Source organism: Podarcis pityusensis (assembly GCF_964106645.2).
Source record: "Podarcis pityusensis genome assembly, chromosome: 3".
NCBI classification, from domain to species: domain Eukaryota; kingdom Metazoa; phylum Chordata; class Lepidosauria; order Squamata; family Lacertidae; genus Podarcis; species Podarcis pityusensis.
In genome coordinates, this window is record NC_138026.1 from 11,921,867 (window position 1) to 11,948,750 (window position 26,884).

Genomic DNA, 26,884 nt, shown 5'->3' on the forward strand with positions numbered 1-26,884 from the left:
AACTTGAAACTGTTCTTAACCTGAAGCACCACTTTAGCTAATGGGGCCTCCTGCCGCCACCACGCCGCCGGAGCATGATTTCTGTTCTCATTCTGAAGCAAAGTTCTTAACCTGAAGCACTATTTCTGGGTTAGCGGAGTCTGTAACCTGAAGCGTATGTAACCTGAAGCGTATGTAACCTGAAGTACCACTGTATATGCATCATCTAAAAATGATTTGAAGTCCATATCGTGATAACGGTTTCATACTTTTTGACCTGGCAATATATCGTGAATCCTGGTGTGTGTGTGTGTTATGCAAAAATCATGATGCATCCTTATTTCAGAAATTGTGAGGGCACAGGAGATCAATGTAGTGATAGTGCATGCTGAACCAGCCACCGCTTGCGCATGTTCACAGGGGAGTACTAATGTCGGTGACGCAACAAAAAAATCACATTAAATTCCTGTTGGCAATCTGTTGACAGCCGTTGTCTTCAGCCCTTGATTCACTGCTCATCTGGTGTTTGCCGATTGTACTTAACTCAGAAGTTGCACGTCTGTTTCCATGGTGCTGATTAGCATACAGAGCTGGCATCTAAGGTTGCAGATTTACAAAGGCTGGAACGGCCAGACTGACCTCACTAAAACAACATTGATCTTAAGGCAGTAGTACGGAGCTAGACTGGGGTAGGTAGGTGGGGGCGTTTCTGAAGCACATTGGGGACACTCAAAATGGTGATTTGTTCAGCGGTGATTGTTATAGTTTCCAGATTTTTGATTTTTGATTTATTTTAGCCAAATGGAATTTCACGATGTGATTATATCCACTGTTTGATCTCTCATTGGCTGAGATTATGCCATTAATAATAATAAACCCTTTCAGGGTTCTTTTCTTTGGTGCGGCACCAAATGGCTATGAAGATAATGTAAAACTGCGAGACAGAGTGAAAGATATGGCATGTTTTGCGGGTGCCTTCTTGTTTTTCAAAATTGCGAGTTTCATGCTGAAAACGGAACATCACAGAAACTCTGTGTGCTGTTCAAATGCATCTTTTAGCATTTTCATGCAGAGCATATGCCAGGAATTGGCTCTGAATTTAATTAAATCAGTTTCCTTTTAATACTACCATCTCCTTGTCTTGAATAACTTCTTGGTAAATAAACTGGTAAATAAGGAATACTAATGAATCCGATGGCTTCTTCTACTCCTGAAGCATTCCTATATCTCCTGAGGGTACCTTATCCTGAAGTAAATAGACAAGATGGGAGATGGGGCTATCCTCCTCCTTCCCAGATCATTCCTTCCTAACAAGCTGAATGACTGTGTCAGGCTAGATCTCCTAAAAGTACAGTATCCAGGCTCCACCTCTCAGACACAGTCTTTGGACTCTCAGCTTGAGGGAACTTTAAAGCCTTTATTCAACAAATCATTACACTGTCCAAAGCACAGGATGCAAGATTTGTAAGGCTGCAGCAGATCTCTTAAGGTTCATGACTAGATGATAGCTAAGAAGTTGTCCCAACACTACTTTTAAAGGGTAGGATGGGTCCAAACAGTTACATGGTTATTGACAAGAAGAATGAGCTTGCCAGGGATCGCTCCAGTGGGTTGGCTGGAACTGTTCACACCTGTGCTAATGGCAACATGTCCTTAGTAACAGAACCTAAGTCAGTCCTTCCAGGTCACCTTCCACTTCTGGTTCAGCCAGACCCACTGATTGGTTGTCCTCTTTGGCTACCATGGAGACCTCCTCTCTGGAAGATTCTTCTCCCCATCTGTGACGTCTGCCAATAATGGGCTAAAGACTTCTCCTGAGTTGCTGAACTTTGGTTCATCCAAGAGGCTTTGATTTATGAGAAAGGCTGAGACCCTGAACATTTATCTCTGGTCTCTCTCCATGCTAGCAGACAGATTTACAACACCTGCTTATCTGGTTGGCACCATTGCTCAAGCCCAGTCTGAAACACCATTAATGGGAATAATATCATCATCCAGCTGTGCTCCCATAAAGCCCCCCACCCACTCACCATCACCTGACCTGAGCCACAGAACGTTACAGCTGAAAAGCCCCAGGACTGGCTGGCCTGAGACAATGGCATTGCAAAGGTGATCAACTAAGGCCCCTTGCTAGCTCCCCACTTTCCCTGTGGAACAAAATATGTAATGCCACCTCCAAATTGACTGGAGGAATGTATTTGGAAGGCTTTGGAGAATATAGAGAAAGCCACCAAGAAGTGAGTAGGTTGCGGCCCATTCTCTACTGGCTTTTCATAGCTCATCTTCCCCGTGGAAGATATTTGAAAGGTAAGTTACCTGGGCTTCCATGCATACAATTTCCAAGCATTATAAAATAGATAAATATTCACCTACTATAGTAGAACTTGGCAGGAAAGTGTTTCAAGGAGTAGTCTTACAGCAAATGTTTGATCCTTGGAAGCCCACCCAACGTTATTCCGCTGGGAGTCTCAGAAGAAAATGGAAATTTCCTTGGCCATTGATTTCTGTTCTCTGAGACTCCCTTTTTTAAAATGAGATTTTTATTAAAGTTTTTCATAATACAATAGAATAGCGGCTACCAAACATACAAATAGAAATAAGTAGAATACAGAGTCCTTTCTTAGTAAATAATTTTTAGCCGTTACCAGCCACAGAAGGTAGTAGACCCTCTCTCAGCTCTCACCTGGGATTTTTCCTTTCTCCTCCCAGATTCTCACCCTGTCTCTCACCAAGGCTCCTCCATCAACCATCTACCACCCTGCTGAGTATACAATCTCTGGACTTTACGACATAGGCCAGAAAGGCAGTAAGATTGTAACAATAAGAAAAGAGAAAAAAGAAATAAAACAAAAATACAAATTAGAGAAAGATACAAAAAGAAAACTTCTGATTTTCCATCTGCTGGTTACATAAAAAAATAAAAAAATGATTGTTTAAGACATTCAGTCCATTCTAACATCCATCTTTTCCACTTTCTGTTAAACAATATTTCTGTTAAGTCAATCTACTGATTGAGAGCGGGGTAGCTACTGCTGTCTAACAACAGCATGCTTATAATAATATATTTTATTTTAAATTGGTTTGTAATGTACTGGGTGGAGGGTGGAGTTTTATGGTTTTAAGATCATCTTCATACATAGGCCGTTGGTCTATTAGAATGCTTCTGAGCATCAGGCAGAAGTTGTCAGGTTAGTGGTACCAATGTAGTTTGAACATTATTAGCACTAAAGGTGAAAGAAAGAGAGAGAGAGAGAAAGTTGCTAGGGATGGCAACTACCTTTGAGTTCACTGAATTGGACAGCCTGTGCCTGGGCTATTCGATTTTAAATTGTGTGCATGCTCATATTATTTAATGTTCCTCAGTATAAAATTGGACATTTTCCTTGTGGAAGCATTTGATAAAGTGAGCATCCTCCTGCAGTCTGAAGAAGTTTGGCCGAGGCACAAATTGAACCGCCTCTCTGAGAACTAAGTCCTAAAGTGCTGCTGACCTATGCACAGCAATAAAAAGCAGAGCCACCGTTAATGTTTATCTGCAGTTGTGTTCTCAGCCTGGATTGCTTCTTGAATCCGGAGTGCTTCAAATGTTAAATGGTGGCATTGTATTAAGCTTCATTACCCACCCACGTAAACATTTTCACAGAAATACAAAACAGAAACAACACAGGCATTTAGCATTTTGTGGGTAATTTTATTGGTTTTCAAAAGGGCACATTCTGTGCTTCCTCTGCGGTTGCAGATATGTAACTGGGAATATCCCCTTGGGAAATGAATGCAAAGCATGTCCCATATTAAGGCTAATATGCGGCAAATGCTTTGGAGCTTTTGGAATGCTTGTTAGGTGACAAGGAACCAAAGATGCATATCCACCAGTGCGATCCCCAAATAAAAAGGTTTTCACTTGAGCAGTCCATGTACCTCTTCAGCATAGAATAGCTTGTGCCTATGTTCTGTTTGTCAGCAAACTGCCTATTGGGAATTTGCATAGTTATGGCAGCCAACAAAAAAGAACACTTCAGTAGTGTTAGACTAAGAAGTGCCACTTACTGTAAATAGACAATATTCATACGCAGTTTTCAGTACCTCTAACTACCTGACTGCTGTTGGAAGGATCTGTTAGTATACCCTCCAACATTTCTCCGTTGAAAACAGGGACATCCTATTCAATAATAATAATAATAATAATAATAATAATAATAATAATAATAATTTTATTTATACTCCACCCATCTGACTGGGTTCCCCCAGCCACTCTAGGCAGCTTCCAACACATATAAAAATATAATAAAACATTAAACATTTAAAAAAACTTCCCTATACAGGGCTGCCTTCAGAGATTTAAGCAGAGGTAAGCATTGGAGAAAGGTAATGATTAGTTCTACAATCTCTTCAGCTTTCTCTATCTCTGAGGGAGCTTCTGAATTTTTGTAAGAGACTGGCTTGCATGTGACGACTTTGGACATGAAAGATGTAACATGTACTAAAGTACATACTTTTAATATGCAGTGCTGTAGCCAGCATCCCAGGCACACCAGCTTTCCCTTCAATACTCCCTTTCTGCAATTTATAATCTTCCCCTGTTGTCTTGGAAACGGGGGGTATATATTTGCCTTCAGCAGAGAGGGACACATAGAGAAAATAGCAGCTGACTGGATATTGCTCTGTGATCAGAGGCAAGGTGACTTGAGCAAGTTCATAAAACTCTGTTTCTAGACTACAGCATCCATCATCCCCAACCTTTGGCTCTATTGGCTGGATCTGGTGGGAGTTATTCCAACAATATTTGCAGGGCATCATGTTTCGCCTGCAGTTGTTTTGGCTGAGACATTTCCCATAATGGACATCTATCCCAGAGAATGGGTTATCAACCTGCCTTCCATTCAAGTAATTTCCTCAGACACTCTGGGATGCAGTCCTTTGAAGACTTCCTATAAACTTGACTCTGGACTAAGACAGGGTGGATCTTTTCTAGGGTGATGTTGCTAAAGTTCAGAATTACTTGTTTTGCTATATGAATTTGTTTATTCATGACTGCATTACAAACCTAGCAGCATTTTCCATGGAATTTCTTCCTCAGCTCAGAAGTTTGAATGACTTTATGCATATGTATGGCTAGCTTTCAGGTCAGGACACTAAACTTAGCTGGTGTGTAGTTGCATGCACAGACATTCTTTATCGCTGAACTCTTAATATTTATTAAACTATCCTTGATTTGCTGGGAACTGCATGACCAGTCCAGCTGACTATCGTTCTGTTTATTAGCATTTAATCTGTTTAGGTAAATTTTCTATTCTCTCTCTTTTTTAAAAAATAATAATATTTATTGAGAATTTTAAGATTACAAAGAAACAAAGAAAAAAAAGGAGAAAAACAAGTAGCATTTAAACAATACGAATCAATAAAAAAAACAAGGTCAATAAAACAAAAAAACAAAACACATAATACATCAAAATCAAAAAGCAAAAATAGACAAAAACTTTAAAAACAAATCCAATATTCCCAAATCATTAACTGTCATTACCTTGTTTCATCGACCTCCTCACACCTCCCTTTTTTGTATTCTAGTTGTTAATTATCTCAGCAAATCCTTTCCCTCTTTCATAATATTCTATCATTAAATTACCTTAATCTATTTTAACCTTATCTCACCTAAAAAGGCCCTAAAACTTAAAACTTAAATCTTATTTATACCAAATTCTCTTAACCATCACATATTCTTACATAATTCTTTTTAACATTTCTGCTAAAGCCAAATAATTTCATTCCAACATTTTTCTAATACTCTTTACTTTTACAAGATTTTCCTAAATAATTTGTTTAAAACTTTCTTCCAGTCTTCAATTTTCTATTCTCTTGCAGATGTTGTATATTGTAGTTGTCCCCAGTCCCTTAACGAAACCTGAAACCCTATCTTGTATGTTTGAGTGGAGCAGAGTATGATGAATTCATAGAAGCACTGCACAAGTTCAGATCAGGCAAACCCAAACTGAAGCTCACAGGGAACAATGCAATAAACTACACATACTTGGCAACTCTACCCACTGTCTTGTGGGACACCTTCAGGAGACGAACCCTACACAAATCTGGACGGTTGGATGGCACATTGTGGCAACTCCTCCAGCAACTCCTGCAGCCAAGATGGTGCCAAATGTATTGCTCTGCTTTCCTTTGGACCACAGTGGGGCCGAGAGGGGGGTCTTTTTGTCTGGGCAACTGAGGACCTCCATACCCACTGCCTAGGCTTGCGCCCCAGAGATGTCACTTCAGTGCTGCTAATGCAGTAGAAGCAATGTGGGAGGCAGCAGTTACGAGTTACCAGTCTCTGTGGCCTCAGCAGGTGCTGTGATTTTTCAGTTGTTTGAATTACCCCCAGAGGCACAGTCCATTGTCTGTCAAGACAGATGGATGCCAACAACAACAACAACAACAACAACAACAACAACAACAACAACATGACACCCATCAGCTCGCATGCTCCAACATAACAAAGATGGAGAAAACTCTCATTGAATTGTACATTCCCCCCAAAAGCTTGCAAAGAGGAGTTAGGTTTTCACTAGTTCCTGCAATTTGAAAGTAAAATGTGTGATAATCTGAATAATTGGAAATTGTGTCCGTGACCTTAGCGTCACATGAGTCTCTTAATTGCAACATCCCTTAATTAGGATGTGCTTAAGCAATACAGACTCCGAGGCGCAGAACACATTCATGGGAATCACTATAGCTTAATGAAAATAAATGCCAGTGAGTCATCCTCCAGCCTTATAAAATGCTCTTCCAGGGGAATGTGCATGCCCTTTTTCATATTGCACTTTATTAAACCTCGTTTTACTCTGTTAAAAGGTGATGAAATGTATTTTGTGATTCTTTCCTTACTCTGAGGCATGCAGAGTTTTTAAATGTCTAACATTTAAATGTTAGAGAAGACACTGGCATTGCATTGCAGCTTTTTTATTTTATTTTTTTTAAAATCCGTATTGGATTTCACTTCATATTGCACACCTTTTACTTGGCAATTGGTGTTCAAGATGAATCCTACATAAGCTGGAAAATCACCAGATACAAATATTTCAGAAAGTATTAGATTTTGTCTTAAGCTTCTGGTCACCTACACTCCAGCAAAGGGGCAGCTTACACCAATTAGAGCAACACAAATAAAATACAAAAAGCTAAAAATATATAAAATATAATAATAAAAAAGTAGTTGAAGTATAGCATAATTGAAATGATATTAAAATAATATTGTGAATGAAAGTTTAAGAATTTCTAATGGGCCTGTGAAAATATCAAGAAGTTTCTTATATAGAATAGATACTGTGGCGTTTGCCCATTCCTTGTGATTATGTTTGTACAGGGGGATGGAAATGGTTAATGTAGATTGACCAATGAGAAAGCTCAGAGGCGGAGCCTACCTGGTTTTGAGGTTCAGCCCAGCGGTTTACCAGGGGAGATAGAGGAGTGATGGTCAGACAGAGGCAGTAAAAGTTGAACATAGTGGTTGTGACAGTAGAGGGAGAGACAGGGATAAAACTGAGAGAGAAGGGTGTGACAGTGTGAGATAGTGCCACATCTAGTTAAGGGCGCGCATTTGAGAAACCGTTCTGAACATGCTTAAAACTTGTATGTTCTTCAATAAACTTTAATCTTCGTTGTTGACTTTATAACATGACTGAGACTCAGTATTTCACCAGAAGAAACCTGGTTGGTGGCAGCGGAAGAATAAAGCAGTGGTGTACAGGTTAATAGTCCATGAAATGACCGGGGGCTCTGTACGAACTCCACAGATACCATAAAATGGTTCTTACAATGTACATACAATGTGTTGTAAATGTTTCAGCTATTTGTGCAGATTAATCTGTTTATTTACATGGCATTTTAACCAAGTTTTGACTTTCTGAGGGATACAAGTCCTTGATAGCAAATCAATTAGCGCCATAATTTATATGGAATAACTTTGTAGGCAGCTGGCCTTCCTGGATTTCTGGGACAGGCATTTGGAGATTTATTTAAGATGCACTACATTCTAAATAATAAGCTGTTGAATGTTCTAAGTCTCTGTGATAGTCCAGGAATTTAAACACCAAATACAATAAATAGAAGCATTCAGCAAATCCACTGCTGGGATAAAAATGGATACGTTCACCATGCAGCCAATACTTTCCAAGTCATTTTAAAGCAACTTTTTATAAATCCTTAGCCTTTAAAGTTAAAAAGGTCCATGATATCATTGATCTTGGGCCTAGTTGTTGCTGGTATAGGGTCAACCATTGCCCTGGATGCACTGCTGTGGGTGCAGATAAAAATTAATAGGAAAGTAGCATGTCAGGGGTGAAGCTCAGTAACCCTTCTCTCTGTCATCTATCTGGAATGCTTTTTAAAATATATATGAATGGGGGAGCTTTTAGTCTTGCATAACTGTTAACTACACACCTCAGAACTAGGCTTCAGTCTGAGACCTTGAGGCTCAAGTGAGTATTTTAAGAAGGAAAACAACAAAGGTAGTGAATCTGATCTAGTAGTTCAGGAAAAGCCTATGATAGAAGTTCTTGGATGATACGACCCCGAAATACAGGTGGGAAATGGCATAATGTAATTTATTAATTAAGAGATTTGTGTTCCAACCAAAAATGGTTGCAGAGCAGTTTATAAAAGCAAGGTAATGCAAAAACATAGTATGTAATTAGCAGGAACATGAGTACAATTATCTTAAGTTTCACAACACTGTTTCATACATGTCAAAATACCTTGCTTGTGGAGAACAAGTACTTGAGGTAGGAGTGTAGGCTTTTGACCTCGATGTCAGTTTCTCATGAATATGACTTCTTTTTCAGTATGGTGGGACATTTACCGTATTTTTCGCTCTATAAGACGCACCAGACCATAAGACGTACCTAGTTTTTGGGGGAGGAAAACAAGAAAAAAAATATTCTGAATCCCAGAAGCCAGAACAGCAAGAGGGATCGCTGCGCAGCGAAATCAGCGACCCCTCTTGCTGTTCTGGCTTCTGGGATAGCTGTGCAGCCTGCATTCGCTCCATAAGATGCACACACATTTCCCCTTACTTCTTAGGAGGGAAAAAGTGAGTCTTATAGAGCACAAAAATACGGTACTTATGTATTCCACTTACTGTATATTTGTGTAGCCCCAGGTGAATGTCGCTCTGTGTTTCCCCTTATTATTATCTGTCTTGGCTCAATTGTTTTGCCATAGAGAGTCTAAAGTCCATACTACATTTGCTGTACAAGTACAGATGATTTGGGTGGTTTTGTTCCTCTTATAATGTCCATTACTGGTTGTCTATGAACTTGGGCAACCAAACTACATCAGTAGCACACAGTTTTGGTTTACTGCTCTTCTAAGCACAGGGAACACCTAGAAATATTAACCAGGAAACTTAAGTTAATAAGTTTGGATGGATTTGACGGCAAAGGTTAATGATAATTCCTGAATCTGGTCTTGATTGAGGAGAAGTTTCCATGCGTGCTTGAACAAGGCTTGTAATGGTCTCCATTACTTAAAACAGTCAGCTTGGCTTTTAGACCTAAATTAATTGCTATTTGTTTCTTGGTTGTCAGCAATATAATTGCCTTCTTATGTAAAGGGAAAGGAAAGACGCTCTTCTACTGCTGCTGTACTGCTAAATGTCTTAGGGCAGGGAACATCTATCTGCACTGGTTGGGATCTCTTCCCCTCCCCCAATGCAGATGAACTTGATTTTGCTTTTTAAAAGCTTTACTTGTTCCAGCTTCTCCCTCCTTCAGATCCTAGTGATGTTTATAAATACACAGGCCATCAGTGCTACTTCACTCCCGCCCAGTGCACACATTGGATGGATCATTACATGTCTAAAATAGAAACAGCTCTGTATTCTGTTATGTGAGGGTTGGAGGGTATTTTGGAACTCACTGGAAGCCAGCATCGCACTATAGCAAAAATTTTTTGAGGGGGTGGTGGTGGGTGGTTGTTTTTTGCTTTTGTAACAGCTGCAGGGCACAGCCACCAGTTTCAGAGGGACAGGTTGTGATGAATATTGAAGCATGCTGCTTTAATATTGCAGGACCAAACTTTCAGAGGACCGAGGCCAAATGGTTCTGATGTGTTACGGTACTACAGTGACTTCAGAGCCACATGGCTGAACTCCAGGCATCTTGTTCACATAAAAAGTACATGGGATTGATGATCGTTTTATAGAACTGGCTGCCACAGATTTTAGATTGAACCTTGTGTATGTACCGTACTTTTCCGTGTATAAGACTAGGGTTTTTTTACGGGAAAATTATGTTTAAAATTGGGGGTCCCCAATTTTACATGGGGATATGTTATACACGGAAAAGTATGGTATATACGTCCACTGCTTTGATCATTGGTTATAAGCGCAGTTAAAAAAAAATAAAAATAGCCAGGAGAGCAAAAAGAGGTAGGTCTTCAGACAACACATTCTGGAATTCTCCAGAGATCTGGCAATATAAGTCAGACTCTGAGGGATGAATTTTCCCTACCCTACATCACAAAGACTGAAGAAGACCCTACTTCTTTCTCCATCCTTCATCTTTCTCCATTTGTTAGTTAATATATAAGGACCTAAAAACAGCAGAAGAGCTCTGCTGGATCAGCATCATGTTCTAATTGTGTCCAACCAGATGAAAACCTGGAAACAGGACCTGAGTGCAACAACACTCCCTCATTTGTGCATGCCAGGAACTAAAGGTAGAACATCGCCATTATGACTAGTAGCCATGACTAGTAGCCACTCATAGCTGCATCCTCCATGAATTTGACTGCTCCACATTAAAAGCCATCCAAGTTGGTGGCCATCAGTGGGAGCAAATTTCATAGTTAAATTATGTACTGTGTGAACAAGTCTTTGTCTATCCTGAATCTCTCAAAATTCAGTTTTATGGAATGTCCCCAGATTCTAGCACGTTGAGCACTTTCTTAATACCATGCATAAATATATACACCCCAATCACCTTTTCGCTGAACTAACGCTCCCCTACCCACCCAAATGTGGGACGTGGGTGGCACTGTGGGTTAAACCACAGAGCCTAGGATTTGCCAATCAGAAGGTCAGCGGTTCGAATCCCGGCGATGGGGTGAGCTCCCGTTGCTTGGTCCCTGCTCCTGCCAACCTAGCAGTTTGAAAGCACGTCAAAGTGCAAGTAGATAAATAGGTACCGCTCCGGCGGGAAGGTAAACGGCATTTCCGTGCACTGCTCTGGTTTGCCAGAAGTGGCTCAGTCATGCTGGCCACATGACCTGGAAGCTGTACGCCGGCTCCCTCGGCCAATAAAGCGAGATGAGCGCTGCAACCCCAGAGTCGGCCACAACTGGACCTAATGGTCAGGGGTCCCTTTACCTTTACCCACCCAAATATAGCCTTTCCTTATAGTAAGGTGGCTCCAAACCCTTGGACCATTTTTGTAGCCCTTTGCTGAAACTTTCCCATGTTTACAATATCTGTTTTGAAGTGAGGTGTCAAGAAATGTACACAGCATTCCAAGTGTGATCTCACTATAGGTTTGTACAACAGCATTAGGGTAATGGTCAAACATCCAGATGCTATGCACAGATCCAGGTCAGCTTAGCTTCAGCATGAATTGTTCATGAATCGATGTACATTTACCATTCTGAACAGGAGGACTTCCTCTGTGAGAAATGGTGTCTGGTTTGTAATACATCCAAGCACCATGAGCCGTCTTTTTGTATACCAAGCCAGGGAATTATGAACTTTACTTGGAGGGGAGAATGATGTAGCATTGGTTGGTACTGTCATTTTTCAGTGGTTCTAAATGTTGTGGCATGGAGCTTTGGAGAGAGGTGACACTGATATAACAGATTGTATAAGCATTGGCCAAATGGTTTGAATTCAGTGGAGCAAATGAGAGCTTTTTGAACAATTTGGACAACTGTTATGGGTTTTTGATATAAAAGTGCTTCTAGAATCAAAGGATGCCCCATATTGCATTAGGATTTTCTGGAGGAACAGAATGTGGTATTTTGCTAATATTTTTTGGGATTGATATGGTGTTTTGCTAATATTTGTACAGCAAACACCAAACATCGTGAGTTAAAAGCAGGAAAAATAATTCCTAAAATATCCATATTGAGCTGCAGTGTTACTGGAGAATCCTGTTTGGCACCCATTTGTTCAGTGATTTTGAAAGAGTTCTAGGTCCACAGACCGTTCTTCACGGCATTTTACTGCTTCAAAAGTGATGTGCCATCCTTGAAAGTTAACAGATGCGGCCTCCTGCTGCAATACCAATTTTACAAATACACTTCAAAAATTCATTTCCTTTTTTTTGAAACGAAAGAGTAAACATACATCAAAGAGCTGCTTTTCTGAGTCCATATCTTTTACTTCCTTTTTATTTTATTTTTTAAAAAGACTTGTTTTTGTGGATAGACCTATCTTCCTGAACACCACACCATTCCATTCTCTACAGGGAGCGAATGGGGCTAGCATTTTCTGTTGCTGTTTATCATGTTGGGCTGGCTTTCATACATTCTCCTCTGTGGCAACATATTTTAAGGAATTCTGTTTGTCTATTTATAATGAATTGCTTTTTCTTTTCTTTTTTTTCCCTCCCTTCTCTCTCTCTCTCTCTCTCTTTTTTTGGATGAGAGAATTTCCTTCTTCTCTCCCAGTGGCCATACTATGTGCCACAAAAATGTCTCTTACATGGTCAGATTATCAGCATCTTTGTGGTCAATGACATTACATAGGGATAAACCTCACTGTGATTTGTCTTCCCGCAAGATCCGCGTGCCACTTTTGTAAATGTAATACAATTTGAATAAACTTGGGGAAACCATCTGGTTATTAAGCAAAGGAAAACATGGCTTGAGCAATTAAGACTTAACTTAGATGTGACTGTAATCCTGATAACAATGCGTTGTGAGTCATACACAGGCATCTGCCTTCTGTGTTGTGACAAATTAAACCATTGGTCTTTCTCGCTCAGCACTGCTGGCACCCTTGAGGGACTCAGGAAGGAGTCTTTCTGAGTCAAACCTGGAAATGCTAAGGATTGAACCTGTGACCTTTTCCATGTAAAACATGAGCTCTGCCACTGGGCTACAGCCTTTCTCCAGAGCTACGGTGCAATGTCGGCTGGCTTACTGCTATGGCCCATCAGTTATTCTGTCCTAAATGCACTATGTTATAACACTGATGTGTTCTGGTTAAGTCTATAGCTGGAACGATGCTGTTGTCATAAATAAGTACTCCTCCTACCTCTTTGTGCTGGTTGAAGAGCAAAGCTTTCAACTAAATAAGTCTGATTAGCATGATTGGGGAAGGGCCTTTTTACTGACATACTGACTGAGCTGTTGTTGTTGTTGTTTTTATTATGTATTTTTAAATTGTGATTTTATATTGTGAACCACCTTGAGACCTGTGGGTATAGGATGGTAGACAAATTTAATAAATAATAAAAATAAGAATAATACTGATGTCAGTATATTGAAAGTAACATACTATGGGGCTAATAGGGTCAGTGGTCTGACTCAGTATAGAGCAGCACCCTTTGTGTAAGGGTTTAGATGAACTACCCAACACCTCTAGAAAGAAACAGATTCTACATATTCAGTTAAGGTCTTGTCATTTTAAAAAGGACGGACTTTCTGAAGAACTGCCCCCTGGCAATGTGCAGGAGCCAGGCCTTGTGACCAGTAGGACTTTGCAGGACTGGGGCCTTCCTAAGTTTGTTCTGAAGAGGCAAGGTGTGGCTGCACAGGTGAGGCCGATTGGTAACTCACAGCACCTGGTGGCAAGAGCCAGGAAGGGATATAAGGTCAGCATTTCCCTTTGGCTCTTTGCCACAGCAACACGTTCCCTGCCTTGCTGCGTTTGACTCCTTGCTTCTTGATCCTCGGACCCCTGACTTCATGACTCCTTGCTTCTTGATCCTCGGACCCCTGACTTTGTGACTCCTTGCTTCCTGACCCTTGGCTTACTGACTCCTGGCTTCTGGACTCCCATTCCTGCTCCCATCCCACCATCTTGCCCCCAGTCCCAGCGTCCCCAGCTGGGACTTCGATCACCCGTGAACTGGACCATGACAGTTTGACACTAGACATTGGCAAGGACATACTTGGAAAGGTAAATTAACCTAATATGCAGTGGCACAATGGTAAGGTGAAAGAATTAGGCACCACCTTAGAGGTAGTTTGGAGTGATTGCTTGTACATGTACCAGTGGCTGTTGCTGGCTAGGACTGTTGATTGCTAAGAAGAAACTACAGTGGTGCCCCACAAGACGAACGCCTCGCAAGACGAAAAGCTCGCTAGACGAAAGGGTTTTCCGTTTTTTGAGCTGCTTCGCAAGACAAAAAACGAAAACGTCTTGCAAGTTTGTTTCCTTTTTCTTAACACCGTTAATACAGTTGCGACTTCGAGGAGCAACTCATAGAACGTGGTGTGGTAGCCTTTTTTGAGGTTTTTGAAGACTTTGGTGATTTTTGAAGCTTTTCCAAAACTTCTTTTAAACTTTTAAAACTTTTTTGGGGGGTTTTGGATTTTGGGTTGGGGTGTTTGGAATTCAAGGACTTGGTGTTGGGGAGGGGTTTGCAAGAATCTGGAAGCTTGTGTGTGTTTTTTCCTGCATTTTTATGATTTTCTGTGACCATTGGGCCACTCTGCTGTTTTTTTAAAAATTTTCTGGATTTGAATTTCTGTGTGGTGGGTGGCTGGGGGAACAGTTGAGGAGGGGGTTCTTCAGCAAGAAGCAAAGAGTGGAAGAGGAACCTTCTTCGAGTTGTCCCCCAGAGTCTTAGAAAATGTACTGTACACTTTGTTGATTTTTAAATGTTTTTCTGTCATGTTTAGAAACTTAATTTATTGTTCCTTCAATTTTTGAAATGCTCTTTACAGTATGTGTGACTTTAAAGAGCACTTAATAAACTCTTGTTGTACCAAATTTGGCTTTGTTTGGACTTTTTTTGACCATAGGAACGCATTAATTGAATTTCAGTGCATTTCTATGGGATTTCGTGCTTCGCAAGACGAAAAATTCGCTAGACGAAAAAACTAGCGGAACGAATTAATTTCGTCTTGCGAGGCACCACTGTATGTTTTGTGATGGACCTACATGATACATACAGTGTAATGCAATCTCAAAGTGGTGGCCAATGCTAACTAGCTTGAACACAACCACCAGCCAGTGTATGTAATCTGCTGTTGGCAACCGTATTGTACATTTTGAACCAATCACTTCCCCCTTATCTTTGTCCTTTTGGGCATGATATTATAAGTATATCTGGCCTAACAGGAGAACTATTAGTGCCAATAATAGTGTGCTAGTTAACAAATAAACTGATACTCAAGCTAAATATTGCCAGAATACAGTTTCACAATTAAAACACAATTATAAGTAGCTAGATAATTGGACTGTTGGATACAGGAAGAACATAGTCACAAGAGACCTGCCTGCTTCTGTAGTTTTGCAAATGCATCCATGGTTCTTGAATGCGAGAGGCATTACAACGCTGTCTGGTCTTATACTCTGCCCTGTCTGCTTTTTTCCTTGCTATTTGTAGGTAGCCATCAAAGGATGTTCCTTTTGCACATCAGTCCACACTGACTTGCTAAAAGAGCTCCTAACAATATCATTATGGTTACGTGTTTGGTTTTCTTTAAGGAAGAAAGACTTGGAAGACTTGTGGAGAGAGAAAATAGCCACTTACACGAAACAGGAAGTGAAAAGCCTTGTTTCAAAATAGTTTTGTCTAAAATAAAACATAGTGGTGAGTGACTTTCCAAAGCCCACAGCAGAGAACAAGTATCATGGGGTGGAAAGTGTGTAATTGAAATCTGTTGATAGGAATTCTTGTGATGTTTATGTACTATTTCTCATAAATAAATTAGCCATGCTCTACAGAATGAAAAAATAATAATTGCATTGTTAACAGTGCTGGTGTACTCCACTGTTGAGACGGTTGTTTCCCCCCGTGTACATATCAAGCAAGCAGTGATGTCTCCCAAGCCAATAATGATGAACATAGGAAGAGTCCTGCTAGATCAGGCTAATGGTCCATGATACCTAGAATCCTGTTCCTAGCAGTGACTAGTCAGATGTTTTGGGGAAGCCCACAAACACCATGCATTGCTTGTGGGTTTCCCAAAAACATCTGACTGGTCACAGGCAACAGCCGTCCTTTGTCCGCCACCATCCTGTATCTAGAGATGAATTGCTTCTGAACCTGTGCACTTCATTTAGCTGTCTAAGCAAGCACGTAGCTACCCATCACATCTTTTGATGGCAAATTCCATAAGATGCATGTCGTAATGATTGGGGATTACTGTTTCTCCCCATTCACCCAAATATTCCTGCTTGGAATGTGTGTCACTCAGGAGAAGTCACCTGCCTGCCATTCCCCTTAGTTTAAGTGTGTTCACTTCTCAAAACCTTGGTGCAAGCCTGAAACACACTGATTTTCTGGTGATCAAAGGGAAATCCATTGCAATATCTATAAAGTATGTAAATAAATTGCTACGTGCTGTTCAGATGGGTAGGTACTGTTCCAGTCCAAAGGTTTACAGGCTGGAGAATTCTAATGGATTTATTGTTCCTGTAGAACTTCTCATGGTACAACTTCTTCACAATGTAGGCTGGTAATCCACAAAGTTATGAGGAAGATCTGACCCATCATGACTAGCTATTAGATATGTTCCAAGTGACATAACTCACTGAGTACTGTTTGCCCTGGAAACAGGCATGCTTTCTCGTTCTGGCCTTTCTGACTGTCCTGCCAGAAGGGCACACCATGACATTGATAGTTCACAGATCATCCATGCATAGAGCAGACTGTTCTGCAACTAAAATGAAAAGTATTTGTCACCCTTCAGAGAGCATGGGTAGCAAAGAAAAGTGTGTGTGGTGTGCGTGCTCATGGCTTGGAAATTACAAATACCCTTTGCCAATAAGTGATTACAGTTTCATCTGATTGCATGGCAGTCTTTTAAAAGTGTAGAAAAAGATGCAGGCAAAGATGAGTTAAGAAACACAAGTCTTCATTTCCTGTAGAAACTAAGCTTTGGACTCTTATGACTGCATCCTCTGCCCCAACATTCTTGATGGGATGGTGGCTATGTTTTTGCTTATGGTTCTCTGTTACTGTGTATCTTGAGCAGCAAACCTAAACTGCCCTTGTTAGGTAGTTGTACCTGGATGCCAAATTTATGGGCAGTAGAAGTTTCCTTGAGATTGAAGAACTGGATTTTACCTGACCAAATGCATTTCAGTATCCAAGTACAATTCTACAAGGCAGGCATTTGCTCCAACTGCTTGTTTTTTTTCACATTTGTTAAATCTGAGAGTTGTGCGGTGTAGGTGTGCTAAGAGAATGAACTGGGAAGATCTGGTTCCTATCTCACCTGAGCCATAGGCTTTTTAGGTGGCTTTGAGAAACGTCTACTGCCAATCTACTCATGGGAGTAATAGTTACCTGTTACCCATTTTATCAATTTTCTCAGATGTGGCAACCAGAATTGGGTGCAGTTTTGCAGCAGACACATTGTCTTGCAAAAGCACAGCTTTGCCAAGCAGAGGAAAAATACAACATATGCCCAACAGATACTGGCCCAATCATAACACAAGGCTTCATGTGTATTTGGGGCTAATGATTGTAACATTGGGGCCATTTGCAGGAGTGCGTCTCATAGCATTGCCTTCTTGTTTTCTAGTTACAAAATTCACCAAGCTCTGAAATATTGATCTGGAAAAGATTTGTTTTATCACTTACAACAGGCAATGCTGTCTCAAACTCTTCTACTCTGTTTCCCTGTTATATATTACATTTATATATCACCTTTCCTCCCAGGATATCAAGGTGGTATACAGGATTTCTTCTCTCGTTCCCGTTTTATCTTCTCAACAATCCTGAGAGACAGTGACCTGGCCAAAGTCATACAAGTTAATGGATGTATAGGTGTTTGAACCCTGATCTCTGTGATCCTGGTCCAACAGTGATTACACTGCACTAATTCATATATTTAGGTATTTGTATTCAGGACTATACAGCCCTCTCAAGGTGGTGGTTCACATTATACAACGAAATAAAGGAAGAAAATGCAGACTTTGCAATAGCAGTTCAATCTAAAAACCCGTCAGTAAAATAATATTAAAATAGCTACAGTGGTTAATTTGCAGCTAAAAGCCCGAACCAGCCTTCAATCAATCAGTTAAAAATAGGTGCAGATGTAAATTGACAGATCTTTAGAGTTGAGATATGCAAACCTGAATTGCAAAAGGCGAGCGAGGGCTTTTTTTGTATTTTGCATATTAAGTGCAGTGGCAGCCATAAAAATGATTTATGAGCACAATACAGAGATGTCATCTCTCTGTGCCATATAGGCAAACAACTGAAGTTGATTAAGAGTTAGTAGATGAATGAATCTCATTTCTCTTGTCAGGCATGTTACTCAACTGAAACTCCCAACTACATGTTAGGTTGATTCTATGATTGTTTTCTCCATTGAGTTTTTATTTTTATTTTAAACCCAAAGGAGACACATGTAAGGGGCTTAACCTTTTCCTATCCAGTCCTTTTTTACCCTCACTTTGAGAGAGTCATAGTGGTCATAGTGCTGAATGTAGGCTGGATAGGCCTAGAGAGACCTCAGATACTTGCTTCATAATGAAGTTTACTGAGTGACTTTAGTTCATTCATTCTCTCTCAACTTAACCTACCTCACATGGTTGTTTTGGGGAGGCACATCTTGTATGGTATCCTGAGCTCCTGGGATGAAGAGTGGGATTAAATAATAAAACTGGCTGATGCAGGTTAAACTCTGTACAAGTGGAAATCCTTGCACAAATTGTAAGAGTGCATTGGATCCCACCCTTGGTTTCCATTATCAGGAGTGTCCCCCGATTATAGGGTTGGGACATTCACTGGAGCAGCTTGAGAGGTGCAGGAACCATCCTGAAAACTCCGGATGGAGGACAGCATACAAATTTAATAAATAATACATTTAATTGTTGTTGTTGTTGTTGTTGTTGTTAAACTGAAAATTGCCTCCTGCTTTTCTGCTGATGGCATTTTTCTGCTGGATCTTGATCCCATCTATGAATGGATTGTGCCCTTTGCTAGTGGTTGCCTAGGGATGCAGGTGGTGCTGTGGGTTAAACCACAGAGCCTAGGACTTGCCGATCAGAAGGTCGGCGGTTCAAATCCCCACGGCGGGGTGAGCTCCCGTTGTTTGGTCCCTGCTCCTGCCAACCTAGCAGTTCAAAAGCACGTCAAAGTGCAAGTAGATAAATAGGTACCGCTCCGGTGGGAAGGTAAACGGTCGTGACCAACTCTGGGGTTGTGGCGCTCTTCTCGCTTTATTGGCCGAGGGAGCCGGCGTACAGCTTCCGGGTCATGTGGCCAGCATGACTAAGCCGCTTCTGGTGAACCAGAGCAGCGCATGGAAACGCCGTTTACCTTCCCACCGGAGCGGTGCCTATTTATCTACTTGCACTTTGACGTTCTTTCAAACTGCTAGGTTGGCAGGAGCTGGGACCGAGCAACGGGAGCTCACCCCGTCACAGGGATTCAAACCGCCAACCTTCTGATCGGCAAGTCCTAGGCTCTGTGGTTTAACCCACAATGCCACCTGCGTCCCTCCACCCCACAGGACCACCACATATAATAAGGTACTCTCTTTCCTTTTACCTTTCCAGCACAAATTTGAGCTGGTTCTATACATTTTTGCAATTTAACTCAGAGTCAGATGCCAACGGTACCTCATTTTCATATAGTTTTCTTTCAACGAATAGCAAGCCTTAAACTTCAAATCCTCTTTCCATAACTTTCCCCATGATAAAAGTTGTATATTGTAACCAAAATCTCTTGCCCATTGTATCATCACTGATTTAACTTCTTCATCTTTAGTAAACCATTCCAAAAGCAATTTATACATTTTTGAAAGTAATTTCACATAGTTTTCCAACAAAGAAAGCTATGGCATTGTTGGTTCTCAGCATTTTGAAACAAAGTTCCCAGTAAATGTAAATGACAAATGGACATGCATACCTGGTTTTTATCTTTCCCTTTCTTTTTGGGTTGGGCAGCTTGTAGTTTGGGTAGCTGGAGGAGTTTGTGAAGGAGGAGATGGTTGTGTCTATATCTGCAAGATTGCATTTTGCACTGATACAGTGAAAACGTGGGTGGTGGAGCTGCCACCAAGGAACAGAGATGAGTGACAACCTCAAATTAAGCTACCATTTTTAGCAAGAGCTGGAAGTATAGCATAAGAACAGCTCTACTGGATCAGACCAAAAGTCATTCCTTCCTTCCTTCCATCCATCCATCATTCCACCCAAGGAAATCATATCCCATTTCTCTCCTTTTTTGCACATCTGGACGCTCTGTGCATAAGTTCCCACAAATTCACAGGTAGCAGAGCCTGTGGGCGAATCAGCAGTCCTTTCCCCTTCAAACACTTATTTCTGCCTAAGAATGAACACCTAAACAAGGTTTTAAGGCTCTTATTAAATGAGCCGGCATGTTCAATCTTCCACGGCTGAGCCAGTTAGCCAAAAGATGTAATGTTTCACACAGTGGGAAGATCTGCAACATATACCCCACCGAATCAGTCATCTGGCACAGTATAGAGAAAGAGGGTAGCTTTGTAGTGTTTGAACATGTTTATTCTAATATGTTCCAAAGTATTGACTGAAGTTAAGAGAGGGGGACTTGAAAGCAAGCTTGAATTCAAATTCCTATTGTATGTAATAAGCTCCTAGGCAGGAAAGCTTGAGGAGCTGAATACGTAAAACAACCATTTGATGCTTTCTTTGCTTAGTTGGTTAGAGGGTTATGAAGCTCTATACCAGTCTTCCCCAACTTGATGACCTCCAGACGTTGGACTACAATTCCCATCAGCCCAGCAAGCCTGGACAATGGTCGGGGTGATGGGAGTTGTAGTTCAAAGCATCTGAAGGGCATTGGTTTGCAGAAGCCTGCTCTTCAGTCACTGGGATACCTTTATGCTCCTATCTTTATGCATCTACTTCGATTCCTTTGAAGATAGGGAAGAAAGAAATGCTTAGGATTTACAGCAGGAGGGGAAGGTTTGAAATCTAAAGACATCTTTCTTTAATAATTTTGCATTCCAGAAAATTTCTTTTCAGAATGAAAGTTACTGAGCAGATGTCTCTCTCTATGGTAGTGCTTTTCCTGCAGAAACTTGTTTTCCCCAAGAACTCCCAGAATTATTTCCGGCATCGGGGCAGAGCATGTTTCTGGCTCTATGGGCCATATGTTTATCAGGATTGGCTTCATGAGCAGGGCAACCCACCTGTCAATCACAGGACATCCCATGCTTGGCAGCTAGATTGCCCGGTGCACCAGCCAAAATCCTTTGGGTGGGGACCACGCTGCAAGGGACATTGTTCAGCACTTTGGGTAGCTCCAAGCACAGGTCTGTCTTGTTTCTCCTCTTTCTGTCTCTTGATTGGAATGGGAAGAATAAGGCTGTGTTTTATAGGCTTTAATTTATATATATACTTATTTAATGAATTTATTCCCCCCCCCCAATTTTTTGATTTTTCACAAAATTATAAACACACAAACAAACAAATAAACAAACATAAATCATAACCTTATTAAAACTAGTCTTATTAACATTATTAAGTGACTTCCTCGTATCCCCCTAGTTGAATTTCAATGCATATCATTTTAACGGTTTTCCAAATCAGTATTCTTATAAAAGTAACTTAATCACTTAACATCTTTCTTTCTTTCCAATTCAGCATTAAACATATTAATTCATCACATTGCATATTTAAATCCTAAGCCTATCTGGTAATTGCAAGCTTTTTCCAATTAGTTTAACTTAACATATTTAACTAAATAATTATTAAATTTCATCCATTCTTCCTGGTACTACTACTCCTTCTGGTCACGGACTCTTCTAGTCAGGTCGGCTAGCTCCGAAAAATCCATCATCTTCATCTGCCATTCTTCCACTGTTGGTACTTCTTGCATTTTCCACTTCTTAGCTAATAAGATTCGAGCAGCAGTTGTGGCATACAAAAATAATTTAACATCTTTCTTGGGCAATTCCAAACTTGTTATTCCAAGAAGAAAGGCCTTTGGTTTCTTTATAAATGTATATTTCAACATTTTTTTCAATTCGTTATAAATCTTTTCCCAGAAGTCTTTCACCTTGGGGCAGGTCCACCACATATGATAAAAGGTACGTTCTTTTTCTTTACATTTCCAACATAGATTATCACAGTTATGATAAATCTTTGCTAATTTAGCAGGAGTCAGATACCATCTATACATCATTTTCATTATGTTTTCCTTTAACATTGTACATGCAGTGAACTTGACCCCTTTCTTCCACAATCTTTCCCAATCTTTGAATTTATATACCGCTCTATACTTGGAGGTCTCAGGGTGGTTCACACACACACACACAAAAATCACAACATATATAAAATTGAAATAAGAAAATAACCCAATAAAATCCCCCTCTTTGACTGTGAGTGCCTAGTGTGATCAAACTTAAGCAGGACTTAAACCCCTCCAGGCAGCTGTGCATCATGGGTTAAAACCTGCTAGGAATAGGCACCTGCAGCCATCCAACTCATCAAGTGATGTCACCAGTAATGCCAGCAAATTGGCCTGATGGTGTGATTTGCAAAAAACGTGGCCCCACAGGCCAAATTGAACCCACTGGTGGGCCAAGATGGGCCCATAAGCCAGAGGTTACTCACCCCTGCCCTACATGAAATGTTGAAGAGCATCAGAGATATCTGTTGGTTAGCGCCAGTGGTGAGAAAGCTATGATGCTTCACTTGTGGTTGGACTGCAGCTTCAATTATCCCTGATTGGCCATGCTGGCTGGGGTGATCAATGTTGGATGTCTGTGGTGTACTTTGCTATATACAGTGTAGCTTGCTTATTTTTTTGTTTTTTTAGATATAGTTTTATTGATTTCCAAAATGTAACAATTACAAAAAATAGAATAAATAGAATAGAAGAGAATGCTAAAACACAATCCCAATTTACCCTGTTCCCCCCTCCAGAATAGATTAGTCTATTTAAGTTTGCCAAAGTCCAGTCTGTGATTTTGGTGGTTGCCATTCTTCATGGTTATCAGTAAAGTTTTTTATAAAAGGATGCCATATTTCAACAAAATAGTCTACATCATTTGCATTATTCGATGCATGTAGTCTCTGTTATTTTTTCTGATACAGTATTCAACTATACACCCTGTTTCCAACAAGAAATATAGATATTCCAATCCTTTCTATTTCTGTGTCACTAGTAGGTGTGCTGCTACTAAAAGAAAAGTAATTACCGTAGGTTTTTTTTAATAATAAAAGTCAAAATGCCCTTCTTTAAAAATGGTTAACTTTGGGTACATTCTACATACCAACCCGTAATAAAGCTTATTTTTGTAAATACCCTCTTCCAGAAGGGCTTTATATGTTCACATGCCCACCACATGTGAAATGTTGTACCTGTACTATATTTCAGCCTCTCCAGCATGATGGTGGGTTACTTTTATTAATATAGCTACACTGTAATGATGTCAAATTTATTAAGGAAACAGAAACCAGAAATGAACTAACTGGACATCACCCACCCAAAATTGCATTTATAAAGTCCATTAATATATATTAATAAAAACACTTCTGTATAAAATGTCTTACTGTTTCTCCAAATGGCATATAAATTCATTGAGGCATTTTCATCCTGGTCTTCTACAATATTGTCATCAGTAGGGAAGGGACTTTAAATTAGTGATGACGAAGTAATTACTTGCTTTACAGAAGGTGCTAGGTTGAGTTTTTATCATATCCAACTACAAAGGATGTTAGGCAGCAGGACTGCAAGGACTTCTGCCTGAAACCATAGAGAACAACTGTCGGTCACGGTACACTACGTGAGCCAACAGGCAGCTTCCTATGTCCATATATCGTCCAATCAATTGTCTACGGCCTAATTTTATTTCACTAGTGGATGAACAGCTGTCACTTTCCCCTGAGGGAGATTGTGATATATCTCCTGCAGATGTTTAAGCGAGTGAGTTTGTTCATCATCAAGGCATCCATCACCCATATATGCCATGTACCTCTTCTCTAAACCACTGTAGTGGGTACGTCATTATTCTTCCAATTTTTGTGAGTGGTACTCCGGCTGCCGTTATCAGATTCTTTACAAGGTCACTGTGATCATTCTTTATACTGTTCTTGGCATATTCTAACAGGAACTCTTGTGAGGTTTTTCCAATTTTGTAACTTATTATCTCTCTGGTGTTTTTCGCAGCATCCTATCAATATTTTTAATATAGTGGTGCTGCTGCCAAGTGTATCTATGGGCCTTGCACTGTTCTTTTGACACCAGTATTTTTGAAGGTGTCATCATGATTTATTTTTTTTAAAATGAAAGAATTTTAGAGCAGTTTTCTTTCAGCGCCACACCGACTGTGCTTTTTTTCTTTTGAACAAGTATAATTCTGGCAAGATGCTGAAATTTAAATCTGGTATTTCTTATTTTTGCTATTCAATTTCTTTTACTCTTTATATTTTTTTGATAGCATTCCTGACATCTTTGTAAACTTACTCAGTTTTTTAAAGTGCTTCAAGAATTTTAACCCTGCACAGTAGACAAAAACATTAAAAGAAACAACGCAAGACCCAGAACAATGATGCATTAAAATATTCAATAAGCAGCACATTCCATTTTTGATATTCCATCTGGCAAGCTGCCATGCTTGTGTAGATGGAACGATTGGAAGAGGGCAACAAAACTGAATTCTACCCAGGGCCAATGAAATAGGCGAGAGAGATTAAAATCTGCAGACTCAAAGTTGCTATTTCCTAGCCTGAGGCAAGGGATAAGATGACACCCTTTATTTTGCATACAGAAGCTGAATAGATAGGCAGCTGATTCATACTTCAACACTGATGGTGGAAGAGGACACTCCATGACACCTAAGGGAAGGTTGCTACAATGAAGCGCAGTGCTCTAAACCACCAAGCCTCTTGGGCTTGCCAATCGGAAGGTCAGCAGTTCAAATCCTTGTGACGGGCTGAGCTCCTGTTGCTCTGTCCCAGCTCCTGCCAACCTAGCAGTTCAAAAGCATGCCAGTGCAAGTAGATAAATAGGTACTGCTGTGGTGGGAAGATGAACGGCGTTTCTGTGCACTCTGGTTTCCGTCACGGTGTTTCATGCACCAGAAGCGGTTTAGTCATGCTGACCACATGACGCAGAAAGCTGTCTGTGGACAAATGCCTGCTCCCTCGGCCTGAAAGCAAGATGAGCGCTGCAACCCCATAGTCGCCTTTGACTGGACTTAACCGTCCAGGGGTCCTTTACCTTTTACCTTACAATGAAGTCAGGTGGAATTTTTTCCAGAATCTCCCCGCCCCCCCATGCTTTATTTTCCCATGAATTCTTCTTATTAATTTCATAAGATCATTAGCTACAGTAAATGGAACAAATTTCAAATACTATATTAGGCAGGCTTGGCCATTTCAAAGTTTTTAGCTTTGTTTTCTAAACACAGATAACATTCTAAATTAGATCATGCTTAAGGACATCTAACTATCCAAATTTTTCTTGAAAACCCATATCATTGGTAGGCTAATTTAGGGGTTGCAGAACAGGCTGTGTGGCACATAGTATACTCCAGTAGAATGGAGCACTGTGCTCCAGAACCTGCCACCTGAAGCGATTGCCTCAGTATATCTAATAGTAGAGCCAGCCCTTTCCAGGCTTGATAACACCATTAAGAATTCTTGAGGTGGCCCCTCAACACAGATAAATTTATGAAGCTAAGCTCATCATGCTGATTGCATCTTTTATTTGCTGGTAACAATTATTATAATTGATTGTTCACTGCAAATTGCTCTCTGAGATAAATAAGATCCAGAATAAGGGACGAGTTGATTAGAGTTATATTCTAGAGTCTGGTTTTATTTTTTTAATGGGGGAAGGGAATTGATAGTTGCACAAAGGTTAGCTAAAAATCCTTTCACCCCTCTTGACATTTTGCAATATAACCTAAGCCTCCTGTAAATTGCATTGACAAGCTGGCACAACGATGCACCTTGAAAATGAATGAATGCAATGATGGAATGTAAACATTTCCAAACACCTGCAGTGATCTGGGCCAGATGTATACTAGCAAGCAGGGAGATGGCAGAGAGACAGGGCCATGTTTGATTTCTCCTTGAATCCAAGGCTGCGGCTATGGGAGAAACAAGACCCTTTTGGGGTGTTAATGCTGTGAACCTTGCCATCATAGGCTCACGTTGCATATACACGTAAATAAGCCATATATCATAAAGACACCACAGTCTGCACTGTGCCTCATTCCAAAAGAAAACATAAACCCTGGGTAAGCGCCTGGAATCTTGCACCGCTCAGATTGTGGTGGCGTGAAACAATAATATTCATTAACGTCAAGAATGCATTCATTATGTTATTTCCTGCAGTACAAAGATATTCTTTTAAAAGAACAAATAGCCAACAAAGCAAACTCCCTTTCCACATTGTAACAACAACAACAACAAAAAACCTCACTTTGCACAAGCATAGTTTCTTAGACCCTTTCCTTGAGATTTGCCTCTGGATAAAAGTGGGAAGTGTTCTCTACAGCTCCTTATACCTATGTCTAGGTATTGGTAGTTTTGTGGGCCTAGTTTATGGCTCTTTTGGGGGGGGGGGAAATGGGTTCGTTTACAATGGCTTATTGCAAAAAAGGAATAAGGGAAAATCATTCTCTGTAAATAGACTGCATTAGAGGAATGTTGGTTGATTGCATCGCTCGATCTTTTTTGTGATTGTTTCCATTATGGTTTCATTTGGAGGCAGAAAATTTCCAATTTGTCTAGCCCTGTGTGTCCCATCCATCTTCATGGTGGTGTTGAAGGGTGCTTTTTGTTCCCTTGCAG

General features: G+C 40.4%; 1 protein-coding gene across 3 annotated transcripts in view; it reads left to right on the forward strand.

Annotated features, from left to right (window-relative positions):
* Positions 1 to 26,884, forward strand: part of PLCB1 (phospholipase C beta 1) — a 481,134-nt gene that overhangs the window by 86,723 nt on the left and 367,527 nt on the right. Inside the window, exon 1 of one of the 3 annotated variants that reach the window (XM_080998941.1) lies at positions 961 to 2,286. The exons of the other annotated variants lie outside the window; for them this stretch is intronic. The gene's annotated coding sequence lies outside the window, so the exon portion shown is untranslated. Of the gene's footprint in view, positions 1 to 960; positions 2,287 to 26,884 lie in introns of those variants that run through there. 3 annotated transcript variants of the gene reach the window in all.